General features: G+C 36.4%; 1 protein-coding gene across 1 annotated transcript in view; it reads left to right on the top strand.

Annotated features, from left to right (window-relative positions):
* The window catches only part of LOC114331068 (prolyl endopeptidase FAP), a 413,168-nt gene that overhangs the window by 140,436 nt on the left and 259,620 nt on the right, over positions 1-13,112 (top strand). The window lies entirely within an intron of this gene.

Genomic DNA, 13,112 nt, shown 5'->3' with positions numbered 1-13,112 from the left:
CTGTATAAGTGAAATCATATGAAAAATCACACAGTGTAAAGTTCTTTAGGTTAAGGACAAAAAAGGCGGATTTAAAAAATTATTATTAATCAATTAATATCATACATTGGGCTATGGCATTCAGTAATTATTAATATAAAATACGTTCATAGTAGGAATGAACGAAACTGATTGTAAGAATGAATAGAATTGCTTGTAAGAAAAACCTTATTTATTGTGGGAATTAACGGAATTAACTGTAACAATAAACGGAAATAATTGTAGAAATAAACGAAATACGTTAGGAGAAATAACACTGTTATTGACACGACAAATAGTCTTTGTCGGTCAATTAACGACGTTGTTGTTTCAATAAATAGTGTTTGTTGACTCAGTTAACACAGTTCGTAATATTAATAAATATTGTTCGTTGACTCAGTGAACAGAGTTCGTAATACCAATAAAGTGATATTATGGTATACATAATGAATGTTCATCCATCCAATAAACGTAATACATTGGCTCAACGAACGAAAATAATTAATTGATGAACATCGTTTTTTTGTCCCAATAAAACCAAGAATTGGACAAATTTTAAGTATTGCGTTTGTTGTCTGAATTAACATTTTTATTGATATTACCTACCTTTTTCGTTGAGTGTAGGATAGCCCCTTAAGATGGTCCATTCCCAAGTTCCAATTCTCGATGACGCGTTAGAGCATTTCGATTGGTATTTGACCAATGACTCGAGTAATATTGGCCTCGAATGCCTTAATCGTAGCCGCTTTATTCATGCAGACTTTAGACTTTAATAGCCCCAAAGCAAAACGTCTACAGGTGTGATATCACTGGATATAATCGGCCAATTCACTGTCCCGAAGCGTGAAATAAATTGCTCACCGAATAGTTTTCGAGATATTTTCGATAAAAATACGAAAAGTAAAGAGTCAACATCTATCCAAACAGTGTAATGACATTGAAGAACTTGAAAACAGATATGACACGTTTATATATATACATTAGCACTTCGAGCCAAGCAGGCTCATGGCTTGGTTTACAATCTTCCTCCATTCTTTCTTGTTCTTCGCTTTTTCTTTCCAATTGGTTGCATTGAGATACTTCAGGTCATCATTAACTTCATGGCTCCATCTGGTCCTAGGTCTTCCTTTTCTCTTTTTACCACCTATTGTAGCGCTTAACATGATTTTAGGCATTCTAACTTGGGCCATTCTTTGGACATGTCCTAACCATCTAAGTCTTTGTGATCTTACAACTGCAATTATATTAGGCTCCTTATACAATTCTTCTAACTCCTTGTTTGTTCTTCATGTCCACTGATTGTTGATTATTTTTCCCCCAAATATCCTTCTAAGTATTTTTCTTTCCCATACTTGTAACATTGATTGCTCGGTTTTTGTCATAGTCCAAGTTTCTGAGGCATACGCAACTATTGGTCGTATCACAGTTTTATACGTTCTTAATTTAGCTGCTTTGGATATATTTTTGCTTCTGAGTAATTTTATTGAGTGCATATATGCAACGATTCCCTGACATTAGTCTTTTGTGTATTTCATCCCGGATATTTGGTTTACTAGAAAATAAGGTCCCTAAATATTCAAATCTGTCTACCTTTTCAAATTTATACATTGTTCCTTCATTCGTTGTTATCATTAAATATTGCCCCTGTTCAAATTTTTTGTCGGTCCATTCCATATACTTAGTTTTTGTTTCATTTATATAAAGTCCTTTTTCTCGAGCTGCCTTTTCTAGTCGTTCTACTACCTCTTTTAGTTGTTCCTTGCTTCTGGATAGAATTACTACATCATCCGCGAATGCCAAACATTGATGTTTTTTGTGATATATATGTCCTGATCTGTTAATATTAGCCTCTTTTATTATCATTTCCAATACTACATTAAATAGCAGTGATGACAACGGATCCCCTTGTCGTACTCCTTCTTTCACTTCGAATTTTTCTGTTAGTTTGTTATTAACTTTTACTTTATTTCTGTTTTCGTAAGTGTAAGCTTTATCATTCTTATTATTTTTGGTGAAACTTCTAGATTTTTTAACGCTTTATATATTTCTTTTCTTTTTATTCTATCAAAAGCTTGCTTAAAATCTAAGAAGAGTGCCATTGTTGGTTTATTATATTTATAGCTCTCAGCTTGTATTTCTCTTAAAGTAAAGATGTTGTCTATAGTACTTCTTCCTTTTCTAAAGCCACACTGGTATTCACCTATGCTATTGTTAAGACTTCTTGCTAGCTTGTTTTTGATGTGGACTGCTAATATCTTATATATTACATTTAATAGTGCCACGCCCCTATAATTTTGACATTCTGCTTTGTCCCCCTTTTTATAAAGAGGACATATCACTGCTTGCTTCCACTCCATTGGTAGTTCTTCCTTTTCCCATATGTTTTTTAGTAATTTGTGTATTTTGTCTGTCAGCTGCGCTCCTCCATATTTTAACATTTCCGCTGTTATAGAATCACTTCCAGGACATTTATAGTTTTTTAGATTCTTAATAATAATTTCAACTTCATTTAGGGATGGTGCTATATCTTCCGTACTGTCTCTTTGCATACTCATTATGGCGTCTGTGTATCCTTCATTATCGTGATTTATGTGTTCTTCATTTCCATGATCTGTGTCTTCTTCATTGTGATTATTTGTGTACTCCCCGTTTAACAATTCATCAAAATATTGTTTCCATCGTTTTAATATTTCTTTGTCATCAAATATCATTTTTCCTTCTTTATCTTTGTAATAAATGGGCTGTGGTTTATATTCTCTTTTTTGATTTTTAATGCCTTGCTATAAATTTCTAATAAGATTATTTTTGTAATTCTCTTCAATGTCTTTCAACTTATCTTCGTAAAATTTTCTCTTTTTATTTCGTAAAATTGCGCTGGTTTTTCTTCTTTGCTCTATGTAAAGTGTTTCCGCTGTTTTTGATTTCAGTCTTAGACTTTCTAATCGTAGCTTGTTCCGTTTCTCTATTTCTAGTTTGCATTCATCGTCGAACCATGCCTTTTGTTGTTTCTTGATTGGCTTGTCAGTATCATCTGCTACGGCTTTTAAAGTATTTTTAATTAAGTCCCATGTTTGTTCTACATTGTCATTTTCTGTAATAAGTTCCAGTTTCTTGTTAAGTGTCAACTGGTATACCTTTTTTTCTTCTTCTGTTTGTAACCTGACTAGCTTGTTCATCATGCGTTTTTCTCTGTTTCTGTTTCTATTTATAGGTATTATTTGTTTCATTTTTATTCCCACTAAAAAGTGGTCTGAATTTATATCTGGCCCTCTATATGTACGTATATGCATTATGCTTTTTTCTACATCCTTCTCTATTAAAACATGGTCTATTTGGTTTACCGTTTGACCGTCCGGCGATCTCCAAGTGCCCTTGTGTATTTCCTTTCTCTGGAAGTAGGTACTTTTTATTAAAAGGTTTTTTTCTCTTGCAAAGTCGATGAGCATGTGTCCATTGTGATTCGTTGTTGGATGCAAGCTGTATTTTCCTATAGTAGGCTTAAATATGTCCTCTCTACCTATTTTGGCATTGGTATCTCCAAGGACTATTTTGAGATCATATTTGGGGATGGTTTCATATACTTGGTCCAGTAGGTTATAAAACTCTTCCTTTACCTCTATTTCTTTTTCTTCCGAAGGTGCATGAATATTTACAAATGAAATTTTTTGGAATTTTCCCTTTACTCTAAGAACACTCAGTCTATCGGATATTGCTCTGAATTCGACAATTGATGCTCTAAAGTTTTTATGTATTAAAAAGCCTGTACCCAGCATTCTATTTTGCCCTCCACTGTTAAAGAATAAGTAATCTTCTATTTCCTGACTGCATTGCCCTAATTGCTTTGTTTCTTGTTTTCTTTTGATTTGTTTCTATTACTTCGTTTGATTTTATTGTTTTCTTTTTTGTTTCGTCGTTTCCCTCTTGTCTCCTTTTTCTTTGCCGTGTCGTCTTTATAGTATTGTTCTGTCCGTTATTGCTTATTAGTTTTTTGAGCGGTTATAATTTACTGTTTCCAACTTTTCTCTTTCTCTGTTCCATTTCCATACTTGATTATCCAAAATTAACTTTTGATATCCCACCTTAGCAATTTTCCCTTTGGTCTTCTCTTCTTTAGCAGTTGCTCTAATTTTGGATTGTATTTCTCTTTCACGTTTTGTCAGATCATCATTTATGTATATGCGGTTCGGCAGTTCTTTGGTATGTTTTTCATTATTTTCATCTTTTCGTATTTGCTATCCAGTTCGACTAAGTATATTTTATCTCCCAATTTCCTTGCTTCATTTATTTTTACTTCTATACCCATTTCCTTGTCGATAAAATTTTTTACTGAATCTCTTAATACCTTTGGATTATTTGTAGTTATCGGGATGCCTTGTATAACTATATTTTTCCTTCTTTTGTCGCTTTCAAGGTATTGAATTCTCTCGTTGCAACTCATTATTTCTTTCTGCAAATTATTAATTTCTTTTAACATTTTTTCATTATTATTCTTCATTGCTGATATTTCGTTTTTACTTTCAATCTGTTCTTTTTTGAGTTCTTTTAGTTCCTCGGAAATCTCCTTCATTTTCTTATCTTGTTCTTTTTGTTGTTTTCTTATTTCTTCTGTGTCCTCTTTAAGATTTTTTAACATAGACATAATTTGCGTTAGCATTTCTTTGTTGGAACCGTCATCTTTCTTTGGAGATCTGGTGGTTTTTTTAGATTGTTGAAAAGCATCCAAGACATCTGTAGCTTTTCTTTTTCCTGATTCATCTGCTGTAGTTGAGTCATCGGAATCATACATTTTGATTAGGTATACCGCGATAGAAACTGGTATCCAGGTCGACCCTTTAAAAAATTGCCGTTTCTCACAGTGTAGCAATTTCTGTGTATTTTTAGTAATTAAAAAAAATTATTATTCTATTTTTAATAATTAATTATATCAATTCTTATTGTAGTTATTTTGTAACTTTTAAAATTATTCGTTCCCACCTCTACAGGTCTACCAATATTTACAAATTTTAACAGTTTTTGTTAACTTTCGTTCTTTTAATTATTGATAATTAGTTTCAACATTAATGGAGTTTATCAAAAAATAAAGCTAAATTCAATTTAAAACGTATGCTACTGTAATACTGGATGCCTAATCTTTAGAAAGTACTCTCACAATTAATTTGTACTTACTAGTTCCCACGTCACTGGGTTCGGTGTGAATTACTGGTTGCCTACACAGCTTCGCACAGCTAGCGCCAGAAGTTAGTTACAATTCAACCTTGCGGATAACTAACCTCTACCCACTGGTCCCACTGTTAAAAAATCACGTTATTCGTCGTAGAACAGTTTCTTTTACAACCATAATAATTCTGAGTCTACCTTACCCGTTAAATACCACGTAAATGACACGTTTAACATGTATAAAAAATTGAAAGAAGCGGCTGATATCTTCAATAAGAAACAAACTGCATTGCTACAGGATGAACATGGTAAAGTAATATTTGAAGTAGAGGACAAATTTAAAGAATTACGAACCTATTAGAAGACGATAGGAGTAGTTCACCTCCCGATATTATGAACTGCGGCGAACCCCTAATAACACGCTCTGAGGTAATAAAAGCCATACAATCACCAAAGGATGGCAGAGCGACTGGTCCTAATGAAATTCCAACTGAAATATACAAGCTTATAAATGATAGCAATGTTTTAGAGGCTATAACTTCGTTTTTCAATACCATTTATACCAGCGGACAACTACCTAATGGTTGATCTAATTCACTGTTTATAGCTCTACCTAAGAAGACAACAGCAAAAACCTGTGCTGATTATAGGAGCATCAGTTTGTTAAACCATTTATTGAAAATTTTTCAGAAGGTAATATAGGGTCGTATCTACAATAAATGCGAGGAATACTTGGATGACAAACAGTTTGGTTTCCATAACGGGTTTGGAAGGAGAGATGAACTGTTTAAAATGAACGTACTTGCTCAAAGATCTCGAAATATATCTGTATGTTCGAATAATTGCAAATTTATATTGGAATCAAACAACATCAGTTGTAGTAAATGGTGTGGAATCACAGGCTCTTAATATTAAAAAAGGAGTACGGCAGGGATGCCTCTTGTCACCCTGCTTTTTAACGTTTACTCCGAAAGAATTTTCAGAAAAGCACTCTCTGAAAAACAAGAAGGAATAATTGTGAACCTTGAAATCATCAATAATTTGCGATATGCGGACGATAGAGTACTCCTAACTTCTACTCAAGAAGATCTACAAACACTACTTGATAGTGTCGTTGAGAGTTGTAGGGAGGCAGGTCTGGATCTGAACATACGGAAAACCAAAATACTCGTAATAAGTAAACAACCTGTTACAGCATATAAAACCGTCTATATATGTAAGTAATACTAAACTTGAGCAGGTTGATAAAATCGTTTACCTTGGACAGCAATTAAATTGTAACGCAGAAAGTCACGGCGAAATTAGATCTAGGATAGAGCAGGCTAGAGCCGCTTTTAGAAGGATATCCAAGGTGTTATGTAACAGAGACCTAATATTGGCATTGAGGATCCGCCTACTTCGCTGCTACGTGTTCTCGGTCTTACTTTACGGTGTCGAGTCCTGGACTGTGAACAAAATCGAGATTGGAAACTCCACAATACTAGAACGCTCGGAAAGACTACTGAGATCATAAAAAGCATCAAGCAGAGAAAGCTGGAGTATTTCGGACATGTAATGAGAGGTCACAAATATAGGTTGCTATAAAATATCATGCAAGGAAAAATAGCAGGCAAACGCAGTCCAGGATGAAGAAGAACCTCATGGTTGAAGAACTTACGAGATTGGTATGGTGTTGATACAAACATGCTATTTAGGGTGGCAGTGAATAAAATTAAGCTAGCTATGATGTTAACCAACGTTTTGAAAGGACATGGTACATGAAGAAGAAGAAAGTTTTCGCAGTAAAGCCATGCTTTCATGGGTTATAAAGTAATTGGCGCCAATTGCTTTGGAACCAAATATCACTGAAACAACAAGCTTTAATTTATGGCACCAAATAGTCGGTTATCATGGCGTGATAACGGTCTCCATTCACAGAAAATTCTGACCGGCCTTTGTTATAAAGACATATGGACCGACGATTTCATCGGCCCATAAACCACACCAAACAGTTATTTTTTCTGAATGTAATGGCCACTTTTGAACCTCTTCGGTTTGCTGGTCAACCCAGATATGGGCATTTTGTTTATTTACTTTCCCATTAAGAAAAAAATGGGCCTAATCGGAAAACAATTTTTTTTTCGAAAACATTGGATATTCTGCAAGCTTATCAAGAGCACTTCGACGGAAAAAGTGACGACTAGGAAGGTCGATCGGCTTAAAATCTTACGCTAATTGAATTTTGAAGACTTTTAAATCAAAATCATTACGTAATATACGCCAATTTGTTCCATACGACAAGTCAAGCAGTTGGGAACGGCGACGAATCGATTCTTCATTATTTTTGCGTACAACATCCGCTACCGCCGCTATGCTTTCTTCAGTACGTGCTGAATGTGGTATATTTGATCATGTAATATCAAATTATGCAAACTGGGTTTCAAATTTGCTGATGGTATAGCGAATTGTGCTGTTGTGAAGCTATTTCCTTGTGTTATTTTTATAATCAACTATTTTTAATGTGAAATAAACCACAATTTTACCATAAAAATGATTTTATTAACGTTTCGAAGCCCAAATCGGGTTTCGTTGTCAAAATACAAAATACTACTAAAATAAACAAAAATGTTGTTGCTAATTAAAAAAATTCTTTTCTCTAACATTTTAACACTAGAAAGTCGGGCTTAGCGTACCTACCGAGAAAGCCGGAAGGGATCATTTTGGCCCCACGCTCCTTAATCAATTAATACTCAGTTTAAAGAAATTAAATCTACTCTAGCCGGTAGAATCTGATTTAATTTTTTACTTTCATTGATTAACACATTCATTGCCTATCAAAAACATTCAAAACACCATACAGTTTGCAGTTTTTGATATTTGCTACACATTGTCTTGTTACAGCCGTGGCAATGATTGCAAGTATGATCTCCTTTACAAAATATTTTCAACTGATATTTTTTTCGTTTTTGGATAGTAACAGTGATAGTTGTTGGTAGACCTGGTGTTGCTAGGCGTAGTTCCAGATTTCGGAGACAAGGTATGCGGCCCATAATTCTTCACACAGCCGAAGAACAAACTTACGAAGACTGAGTCTACTTCCAGTTATTTCTTTATAAATAATCCATGCATCTATTGCTTCCGATTCAAGAGTATTATAAAACACGTACATAGGTCATCGTCTTGAAGTTACTTTTGTCGTATAAAGACGCGTCATTTGGTCATCTACACCAACAATTGCATCTTCGTGTTCACTTGTGTTCACCAAAAATTGTATCTTTATTACGTAGGTGATCAGTACCAGTATAAGGGTAACCATTTACAATAACCATACATAAATATAATTTTACCCATTCGACAGGAATTTGAAAGAAAGGATCGTCGAATTTGCCAGAAAACGATAATAACTTACAGAGGGCCAATATGGCCCCTTTAGACTTCTATGGTAAATTTGTTAAAAAACCATTTAATAAATTTAGTAAACAATATTTTTTTGTGTTAAATAAGGCTTTGTATCAAAATATTAAAATTCATAAAATATGAAAATGTTATTGCCCCAAATAAAAAAACTACAAAAACTTTAAATCGCAACAGGGGCCACATTGGCCCCTCCGACTTTATAGTGTTAAAGTAGAAGACTTTAAAATGATATCCCCAATATTTATGAGTGGCGTTGCTGGGACGACTTTACTAAAATATTGTTCATTCGATTACATGAAATCAATCCCAACTTAAGAATATCCGTCACAAAAAAATCATAGCATGTGATCTGTCTTTAAAAAGACAACCAATTGCAACGATGACAGTAAAATTCTCGCGTTAGAGATTTCATAGTAAATCAGCGACTCCTCAAACCTCCAAGTAAACTGATTGCATTAGTTTAGTGCCGACAGCCCTCGAACCTCCATATGACGCACCGTTGTAGTTACCGGGCACCAGATTCTCCGTGGATAGGTTGTGATGGCGAAGTCATGAACGACCCCAAAAACCACCTGACTAACAAAAGTTGGCACTTAATATGCTTATTTTGACATGTTTATCCACTTTTGGAAACATGTTCTTCTTCTTCTTCTTAACTCAGGCGAGACTCGTTAGTCTCTGGCACTTGGTCATAAGACCTTTGTACCAAACCCTGTTCTTCTACTTAAACTTTAATAAGTCCTGTGACCTCAACGAAGGCCAACAGTTTTCTTATTGGTAGTTTTAGGATCTCTTCTGGTTCAAACCTCATTTGACCAGTGAAGTTCTGCCTTACATCACCTATCACACTGCAATAGCATAGTATGTGTATGGCAGTTTCTTCTTCCATTTCGCACTTTCTGCACCATGGTTCATCCACCTTACCTAGTTTGTATAGGTGATTTCTTAAACGACAATGTCCAGTCACCATTTCAGTGACCGTTTTGATCTCTCGTTTATTGAGGTTCATCAAACTGTTCGAGAGTTTTTTATCAATGTTCTTGATTATTTTTTTAGTCTGGATTTGCCCTTGAGTGGTTCTCCATTTATTTTGATGATTCTTTATCAGCCATTTCTGAACCTCGTTTTTCATAGCATCTTTAGTGATGCCACAGAAAGGTTCTGGGCCTTCAAAAGTTTTTCTCTAGCCTTGTTTCGCTAACATATCTGCTCGTTCGTTCCCATGCACCCCTTCATGACCCGGCACCCATATTAAAGACACTTTATTGTCTTTTGCCAGGTTATTGAGGAGATCTTTGCAGTTCTCACCAGTTTTGATTTGGTGAGAGGGTTCTTTATAGCCAGAATAGCCAATTGGCTATCTGTGTAAATGTTAATTCTCTTAGCTTTAGGGTCCTCATCAATGATTTCATCAATGCAGGCCACCAAAGCAAAAACTTCCGCCTGGAACACCGTTGTATGTTGACCTAGGCTGTAAGATTTATTATAGTTACATGTTTGCCCAAAGACTCCTCATCCAGTACCATGGGCAGTTTTAGATCCAACAGTGAACCATATTAAGTCTCCATTAATATTTGGGACTTTTTGTTCTCTAGATGGTATAATTGTGTTAATCTTCTCGGTGAAGATTAGTTCTGGTGTCATCATATCTAAGTTCATCATAAAGATGTATTTCTCAAGTATAGTCCCAGTAATGTTTGTGTGGCTATTCAATACATAATTTGGCCTCCAAGTATTATTTGCTTTGAGCCTCAGGATGGTCATAAAGGCTACCGCCGAAATATACAATTCCAGCGGAGGGAGACCTGTGATAGCCTCTAATGAAGCCGTTCCTGTACTATTCAAGGCTCCTGTTATATTTAGAAGCGCTTGTCTTTGTAGGGTGGTGAGAGTGGTCACACAAGATTGCAAAGCCGTCTTTCTCCACCAGAGTACTGACCCATAAATAACTGTCGGTCGTATCACTGATGTGTACAACCAACATATCACCTTTGGTTTCAATCCCCAGGTTTTACCTACAACTCGTCTGCAGTTCCAGAAGAGTCGCTTAGCCCTATTGGTTATATTGGTAATATGAGTATTCCAATTGAGTTTCGAATCCAGGGTTACCCCTAGATACTTAACCTCATTGGTCCTTTCCAATACCTCTCCAAATAATTTCAGCTCACTCAGTCCAGTAAGCTTCCTCTTATTTGTAAAGGCTACCAGTTTAGTTTTAGAAGGGTTCACGGAGAGGTTCTCTTTCAGACACCAGTTCTCTATGTAGTGAAGGGCATATCGCATCTGATACGCAACAGTGCTGGGAAATTTTCCCCTAGTTACTATCACGATATCATCTGCGAAACCCTGGACCCAGATTCCTTGGGCGCTTAGCCCATGAATCAGATCATCGACAACTATGTTCCATAATGACGGTGACAATACACCGCCTTGAGGGCATCCCTTAGTTGCCCTCAGATTTATGATATCTTCATGCGTATCTGTGGATATTATTCTGCTCTGAAGCATCTGAATAATCCACTTGCATGTTGTGTTGTTGATTTTCTTCCTCACCAGTGCGCTTTGTATAGACTCGATTGAGGTATTATCAAATGCACCTTCTGTATCTAAAAATGCAGCAAGGGCGACTTCTTTCTGATGCAGACTCCTTTCGAGTTCCGACACTAGATTGTGCAGGGCGGCTTCACCTGATTTCCCTGCCTGATACGCCCATTGCCGTTGGTGCAGTGGATTTTCATTTAAATTGTTTTTCTTGATGTGTTCATTCAAGATTTTTTCCATGGTTTTTAACATGAATGAGGTCAGACTTATAGGCCTGTAGGATTTTCCTAAGGTGTAATCTGTTTTTCCTGGTTTGGGAATAAACGCCACCCTTTCCCTTCTCCACGCTTTGGGAATGTATCCCAGAGCATGGCTAGCTCTAAATATTGTGATGAGGGGACCCATGATTATTTCCAGACCCTCCTGGAGAAGCTTAGGAAATATACCATCCGCTCCCGCAGTTTTATAAGGTTCAAAAGTTTCAATAGCCCATCTGACCTTGTGAGAACCAAAGATCTCGTCAGAGGTCAGCCAGTCCCTTTTGGTTGGGCTATTGTTTGCTTGATGATTGTTATTAGCAGTCAATTGCGTCGACCCTGGAAAGTGAACACTTAAAAGATGCTCTACAGCCTCCTTCCCTGTATCCGTATACTTCCCATTGGGCAATTTCATTGACTTGGGTTTGTTAATGTTATCTCTTTTGAGGATTCTGTTAACCCTGGCGCTTTCAGGTACACTTTCAATGTTTTCACAGAATTATCTCCAGGATCTTTCCTTAGCGGATTGGATTTTCTTATTATAGGTTTTCAGTTTAGCCTTATATGCTTCCCAATCACCTGATTTCTTCGCCCTATTGAAGAGCCGTCTTGTTTCTCTTTTGAGATCAGACAGCTCCTTATTCCACCAAGTTACTTGCCTGGGAGGGCGACTTTCTTTTAACGGGTAGTTTTCCTCATATGAGACGACTATTGCATGCTGCAACCAGTCTACTGCCATCTCAACCTCAACATTGTTTTTTGGCCTTTTAGGATAATTCCGTACCCTTGTTCCAAGATCCCTCTTAAAGGATTCCAAATCGATCACCTTAGGGTCTCTATAGAACCTTGGTTCCGGTTTGACTGAGTTTATCTCAAAGCATATGTATGCATGATCCGATAAGGATAACGCATCCGACACATGCCAGTCAGATATTATGTTCCCAATCCCCATAGAGCATAGGCTTAGGTCGATTAGTGATTCTGCTCTTGATGTCCTGAAGGTGGGCTTATTACCCCTGTTCAGAAGATCAAGTTCAGTAGTGCAAAGGTACTCAAAAAGTAACTTACCCCTATTGTTTGTATCTCTGCTTCCCCAAATGATGTGGTGGGCGTTGGAGTCGACTCCAATGATAAGTTATGTATGCTTATCATTGGTGTATTCAACTTAAGAATATCCGTCACAAAAAAATCATAGCATGTGATCTGTCTTTAAAAAGACAACCAATTGCAACGATGACAGTAAAATTCTCGCGTTAGAAATTCCATAGTAAATCAGCGACTCCTCAAACCTCCAAGTAAACTGATTGCATTAGTTTAGTGCCGACAGCCCTCGAACCTCCATATGACACACCGTTGTAGTTACCATGGGCACCAGATTCTCCGTGGATAGGTTCTGATGGCGAAGTCATGAACGACCCCAAAAATCACCCGACTAACAAAAGTTGGCAATTGATATGCTTAATTTGACATGTTTATGCACTTTTGGAAACATGTTACATGTACTTATTTTCATATTGTAGAATTTTTTCCAGGCATCTTGAACATAATGCAAAAACAATGCAAAAAAGTCTCTAGGTAGTGTATTTCAAAAACGACTTAATCCGGTGTTTTTAGTGCTAAATGCACTGATCTACATGAATAGTCGCAGTAAATGCCAATATACGTTTCGTCTGAGCGCCTTCGCAAGTATAGACAGGCATATACGTGGGAAGCGTACGAATCGTCGTGATCCCTTTGACTCGG

This window comes from Diabrotica virgifera, chromosome 2, assembly GCF_917563875.1.
Source record: "Diabrotica virgifera virgifera chromosome 2, PGI_DIABVI_V3a".
Lineage (NCBI taxonomy): Eukaryota > Metazoa > Arthropoda > Insecta > Coleoptera > Chrysomelidae > Diabrotica > Diabrotica virgifera.
This window is presented reverse-complemented; position numbering and strand designations above follow the sequence as displayed.